Raw genomic sequence first — 7,222 nt, 5'->3', positions numbered from 1 at the left:
GGCCGGCCTCCCTCCCTCCTCGCGGACCGTGCAGTTGCACCGCCTCCGGCATGGCCTGATCCAGCATGACCGACCCACCCCACCGGCCCACCCCATCCCCATCCCCATGCATGCTCAGGCAGTCAGGCACCGGAACCAACCACGCACTAGCATGGTTCGTGTCCGTCTTCGGTTCGGCATGACGTGCTGCTACGCAGGGACGAAGATGATGGCATCTCTTTTGGATCAAGAGCCTTTTGGATCTAGACAAGGCGGCATACACAGGCTGCCATACATACATGTAGCACATTGCACCGTAGAGAAAACCGATCGAGCGATTCGATGCTGCCATGCCGGTATGCGGTGCGAGTGTCTCACTCTCACCTTAGGCAGGCCTTGGTTGATGTTCGGATTCACGTGTGTCGGGGTAGATTGAGGTGGTATTTAGTTCGAGTTTTTACTCTGATCCACCTCGGCGCGCATGTGTATTTCACGCACAGACCCAACTACATCCAAACAAGACCATAAGCCCATAGCACAAGAGAAGTAGAAAATTCCGTTTGATTAGCTCTCAACAAACTTTCGTGTTCCCAAAACAGCATACTACCTCCGTCCCCCACAAAAAAAAAAAAAAAATAGCGACAAGCACTTCAGTAAGCCCGAGCAAGGAATTGGTGCTTCATATGATGAAAAAAGAAACATGTTTTGTCACCAATTTTATTTATCAAACTAGCATCTCAGTGAAATAAATAAAAAAACATTGCACGGATTAGATATGGGCATCTCACCTTCTCTCAAAACAAAGCGTACTTGTCTCCTTGGAGGACAAATAATATGGTTACTACAACAGGGTATAAGATGCCTTTCTACTTGTATTGCTCTGAAACTATGCGAGCGTACTTGTCCATGAATTGGCATTTCTTGTCAAAACCCCAGCCAGGATTGTTCTGCAATGAACAGAAATAGGGACAGGGGTTTAAAAAAAACAATCATAAATGTTATGGCATCAGCAACCCTACTGTGGAAGGGATAAAATGGAGAGTGGAAGCAATAAGTAGGAAGAGACTAAGGGGTGATTGAATGCACTAAGGGAGTATTTAAATGCACTAGAGTTAATAGTTAGTTGTTTAAAAATTTGGTAGTGAAATTAGATAGCTAACGATTAGCTAATTTGCTAAAAATAGCTAATAGTTGAATTACTAGCTACACTGTTTGGACGTTTTCAGTTAATTTTAGCAGCTACTCCCTCCATCCTTTATCTTAAAGTCACGAAGGTATGTCCTAAGTCAAATATTTTCAACTTTGACCGTTAATAACAAAATATTCATAAATATTGACTAAATAAAAAGTGAAACTGTTTAGATTTATTATTAAAACATCTACCACAATATATAGTTTTTGTAATGTAAAAATAATTATTTTTATACATGTTGTTGGTCAAAGTTTTAAAATATTAACTTAGGACGTGACCTTAAGATAGGGAATAGAGGGAGTAACTATTAGCTCTAACTTAAGATAGGGAATAGAGGGAGTAACTATTAGCTCTAGTGCATTCAAACATGGCCTAACTATTAGCTATGCCATGTTTGAATGCCCTATAGCTAACAGTTAGCTGCTTAAATTAGTTGAGGACATCCAAACAGTCTAGCTAATGGTTCATCTATTAGCTATTTTTAGTAAATTAGTTAATAGTTAGCTAGCTAATTCCACTAGCAATTTTTTAGCCAACTACCTATTAGCTCTAGAGCATTCAAACACCCGCTTAGCTAGCTAACAAATATCTAGCTAAATATTAGTTCAATTATTAGCTAGACTGTTTGGATGCATTCAGCTAATTTTAACAGCTAACTATGGTATGGGGTGTTTGAATGCACTAGAGCTAATTGTTAGTGAGCTAAAATATACTAGTAGAATTAGCTAGCTAACAAATAGTTAGCTAACTAGTAGCTAATTTACAAAAAATAGCTAATAGTTGAACTATTAGCTAGGGTGATTGGATGTCTCTAGCTAATTTTAGCCACTAACTATTATCTCTAGTGCATTCAAACACCCCCTATAAGGTCTGGTGCATTCATACACCCCCTAAAAGACAGCCCTTAAAGACACAACGAAACATCTCTTGCGTTGTCAAGAGAATTTAGGGGCGTTTGAATGCACTAGAGCTAATAGTTAAATGCTAAAATTAGCTAAAGACATCCAAACAAACTAGATATTAGATCAATCATTAGCTACATTTAGAAAATTAGCTAATAGTTAGCTAGTTATTTGTTAGCTAACTAATTCTACTGGAATTATTTTAGCCAACCTAACTATTAGCTCTAGTTCATTTAAACACCCCCCTTGATCTATCCACACGAGGTATGCTCCAAAAATGGCTATAGAAAATTTTTACTATGTAGCAACAAAAGCTATGTAACTAGAAAAGTCAAAATGGCTTTCAGTTTGGAACGGATGGATCAAAAACAAAATACCTAGTAAATACTCCTTCCATTCCAGATTGTAAGACATTTTGGCTTTCTTAGATTCAAAGTTTTTACTATGTAGCAAAACCTATGTAGCTAGAAAAGTGAAAATGACTTACAATTTGGAACGGATAGATTAATTGCTTATCGCACTTGAACTTTAATAAGTTCAATAAATATGCCAATAGAAGCGTCTCAATTTTTTAAAGAAACCTATAGCTAGTGGTTATCGTATCATAATGTCAAGTTAAATACAGATCATGCTACTCATCACCAAAGGAGATTCAGAAGTTGATTGATTGAAAATGCAAGAATATCAAACGATCCAATGGTCCTATGACGAATGTTCAGAACACAAGTTGTCACAAGAAAGCAAACCTTAAGAGAGAGTAGAGTTTTGTCAGTAAACCGCTTTACTGAAGAAGGGATGCTTTCTGGAAGAGTGTTTGCAACTCTTTGCAACTCCTCTTCTTGTTGTTTTGCAGTCACAACATCAGGTCCACTGTACATATCTATGAGCTCTTTCATATGGGGGGCTCTAGCCATTACATCTTTCACAGCTTCCTGATAGTGACACAGTAGAATACAGTGAGTCAGATAAAAATACCCCACCACAAAATATTTCATATTAGCAGAACAAGCTGAATACAAACATTAATGTATGCATGTACTTGTTGCTATATATTAATTTAATGATCTGATACAAAATGACAATGTGATGTTGTAAGCACTTCCATAAGTGGAGTAAAAGCTGAAATATAGCACAAGGCATCTAACAAAATTGATCTGTATATAAGTTTATGATGTCTAAAGTTATGTCAGTATCTACTTATATACCTAAGAGGCCGATCTAGATAAATTTATGTATAGTGGTCAGCAGAGCTATGGTAGCAGGACTAGATGGGCACCAAAATTATAGAGCGTAGACATCTGTTCACATGTTCTATCTGTTCTCAAGCCAGGCTAGAATGCTAGATAATGATCATCTAATTTTACCCAGCCATCAACCCATTTTGTTTTGTATTGTAATTGTGGCTGTACAAAAATGGCTTTTTACCACTTGTATGAATTTTTGGAATTTTCTAGTACATACCTAATTCAAGCGACAACAAAAACAGTGTGTGTGCAGGCGTGCGGTGCGTGTGTAGTACAAGCACAAACATTTTCGAGAGTAAACATAAAAACCTATTGAAGAAATTACCTCCCATTCTTCCTGGTTCTGGATGCCCTCATATGCAACTACAAATTGGCTTCACCTTCTGAAGCATCTCCTCCAACGACATTGGTGGTTTCTCATCAATATCAGGATTACCAAAATTCACATGGTACTCCGGCTCAAACTCGATCTGCATGCACAAACCCACAGGGACAAAAACTTACAAGAACACCCAGATTGGAAATACTACAAAATCCACCGCGGTTCCATACACACCATGTTGTTTGTGTGACAAGCCTCGAGGTAAGCATCTTCCATTGGATGTGGCAACGCATTATCTGCTGCCTCCATGAACGCCTGCTCCCAGAATCTTCATCTTGTCCTCGCCGAGCTGCTGCTCTAGCCTATCGCCATCAGCTTTGTCCCCCAAGTAGCTCGCTTGCCAGACGTCTTCCACATCATCAGAGCGGTCGCCACGCCCGGGACGCCTGCCGCGGCCTGTGCCACGGCCACGGCCACGGGAGAGGCGACCCCCACCACACGCCCTCCGCCATCTTCGCCGCTGCGGCCCCCGCCGCCCAGGAGTTCAACCGCCCGTCTCACAGCTTCTTGTGGCGACAACTTCGGTTGCTGCGCCCCGGGAGCCTGTTTCGGCGGCTCGGCGGCAGACTGTTTCACCGCCTCGCGGCGCCGGATGAACCTGTTCTCTTCCGGAGGCTTATCCGGCGAAGGGCTGCTGCGTCCAGGGGACCCCGCGGCCGGCGCCGGAGATCGGGAGCGGGCGGGGCAGCGGCGGCGCGGAGGAGGAAGCATCGAGGCTCGGCGGCTCCGGATAGGAGCGCTGAGGAGCGTTGTCGAAGCCCTTGGTGAAGGGTCGGCTGCTTTGAAGCGTCCTCAGGGGGTGGCGGTGGGGGCAGTGGGGATCCGCGGCCGCGGCCGCGACCGACGCCAGAGAACACAGCGAAGGACGGGATGCCTGGGGAGGAGGGAACCTCAGGCTCCCCGCGACCACGGCCGACGGGTGCTGTGGCAGAGAAGGGATCCGCGTCATCGTCGTTGGAAATGGGCCTCCCGGGAGCGCGCGGCTGCCCGGCGGTCGGCAGGCCGCGTCCGCGCCCGTGCCCGAAACCGCCATCACCGCCCCCGCTTCTAGAAGAGGAGGAGAAGGCGAGAGCGCGGGAGGAGAGGAATGGAGTGTGCCGCCTGGCGGCGGCGGCGGCGCCGATGCCTCGCATGGTGATGGCCTGACGGTGATGGGTTCAGCGCGGGGTGCTGCTAGGGTTGGGCTCAACTTGCTCAGCGAGGGAACGGTGGACTGTGAGATATGTCGTGCCAGGTGTCCGACCGTTGGATTGCCTTGACGGCTCAAGATCTACGGCTGATCATTGTTTGAGAAATACAAAAATAATGTTCCGGAAAGTGTTGAGATGGACCAAATTTTCACTTCTCATTACTTCGGTCAGTGTAAATGGTGCGACACAAGATCAAAAATTTATGGTTTCCTGTTCGAAAAACATACATCATTCTTTTCGAATTATAAATAGTTTGATTTCTAACATACAGTATATACGTATAAAAGTTGTGTTTAAAAAATGAAATATTTATATTATTTAAAAAAACATTTCATGTCTGTTTTCCAAGATCCATATCTTCTTACGCTGCCGTCTCCAAGAGTTTTTTTTATTTCACTCGTTAAATTTTTATTTATATAACTAGATGATTGCTCGTGCGTTGTGACGGAATTAACAATGGAACTGAAAACGGATGGTGTCGGTATCCTAAATCAGGGGTACCCTCTCCTACAGCATAAAGGCATCGCACCCATGCGACGTCTCCTGGCCGCGCAGAGGACCACGCCTAACTCCACCGGACGGGCGAGCCAAAGGGCGCCACGTGGCGAGGAAAGGCACCATGCCTAAGACCGGACCCCCACAGAAGGTCACCGGGCCCCTGGATACATACAGGTCCGGAGCCCCGAGGGAGGTCCGAACCCCGGCAGGGTTCCGGACCGAGAAGGACCTTGGGGTATGCAGGGGTCCGGTGCTGACACGTGTGCAGGCCTTGTTCTCCGCTCCCCACGCAGGCGAAGGCCCGCTGCTTGTGGCCCATGACATAAGTCATCAGGCCGAGCCTGACGTAAAGCCGTTAGCCGTGTAGCCCCTGCATTTATTGAAGAGAGGACGCGCCGCCTGCCACTGCGCTGACAGGCGACGGTGCCCTCTCAACATTTAATGTGTCCTGTCCCATCCGCTGGCAGGCGACGTCAAGGTCATCCGGCAGGCGGCGCGCCTTCTAGGTCTGCTGGCGAACAGTGCGCCCGTGCCAAGCAGCGCACTAGTGTTATCCCTTCTACAAGAAGCTTGCCCTGCACGCCAAAGATACACAGATCTTGGACGACAGGACACAAGGGGATTGCCCCGGTAGCAAATATTTATAGTTCCAAGTGTTATATTCTCTATGTCCCTGGGCCCACATGTCGGGGCTTAGTGCCTTTGTGCATGCCCCCCTTCAGCTATAAAAGGGGAGGCATGCGACGTTACAAGACTCAGACCCAACTCTAGGTAGACACTCTCAAGTTCATACAAGTTCCCAAACAATACATCACCACAGTGGAGTAGGGTATTACGCTCCGGCGGCCCGAACCACTCTAAATCCTCGTGTTGCTCTCGTGTGTTGATCCACCAGTCTCGTAGCAAGCAAAACGCTTAGGCCTCCTCTCTCTTTAGGATTTAGAGCGGGTGCAATCCGCCACCCGGCCGGGGAGATTTCCTCCCCGACATTTGGCGCGCCAGGTATGGGCCAGGCTTCAAGTTTTCGCTTGTTTTCTCGCTCGGCATGATGGTGCGGATCATCGAGCATCGCGCCGAAACTTCGGAGGATTTCGTGATGGAGCAGGAGGTTGCGTCCTCCGCGCCACAAGTGCCCGACCGCCCCGACTCTGGGACTGCTGCCTTGCACGCCGTGCAACAGCACATGCCAGCGTAGGTGTCCCGGACTCTGTCGAGGGTAGCGCCTACGGCAGCTGTCTGTGGCCAGAGAGTTGCTACGCCACCCCCTAGCTCTACGACATCACCGGGGGCCATGAAGCAGTGGCGCGACGACGTCGACCGACAGCTTGGCATGACACATTCTACTTCAACCAGGTCGAGGCCTCGGTCATCCCGGCGCCAACGCGAGGCTGACAGCGTCTATGCGCTCGCCCTCCGTAAGGGGTGCACAGACCGATGACCTTCGGGCGGAGCTCAACCGTAGGCGTACGGGAGAAATACGCCCGGGTCTCTTTGGAAAGGATGCGTGAGCGCCGATAGAACGTCGAGGGTTGCAACCTCGACCAAGATTTCGCTGCGGAGGCACCGCAGACACCAGTGGGCGCCCCGGTCCCAAACGGGTGTCCCCTTGACCGGCGTGGGCTGCGCCGCCCTCGCTGACCATCTTCGCACGACATCATGGCCGCCCAAGTTCCGACCACACCTGCCGGAAAAATACGATGGGACAACGAACCCATCGGAGTTCCTGCAAGTATATGTCACCGCCATCATGGCGACGGGTGGAAACACCGCCGTAATGGCGACATATTTTCATGTCGCCCTGTCTGGACCAGCCCGGACTTGGCTCATGAACCTCG

General features: G+C 47.8%; 1 pseudogene; it reads right to left on the bottom strand.

The window, feature by feature from the left end:
- Positions 1-661: 661 nt before the first annotated feature.
- On the bottom strand, positions 662-4,901 carry LOC118475776 (protein transport protein SEC31-like; annotated as a pseudogene).
- Positions 4,902-7,222: the final 2,321 nt, after the last annotated feature.

The sequence above is a fragment of the Zea mays genome, unplaced genomic scaffold, assembly GCF_902167145.1.
Source record: "Zea mays cultivar B73 unplaced genomic scaffold, Zm-B73-REFERENCE-NAM-5.0 scaffold_644, whole genome shotgun sequence".
In the NCBI taxonomy this organism is placed as follows: Eukaryota; Viridiplantae; Streptophyta; class Magnoliopsida; order Poales; family Poaceae; genus Zea; species Zea mays.
This window is presented reverse-complemented; position numbering and strand designations above follow the sequence as displayed.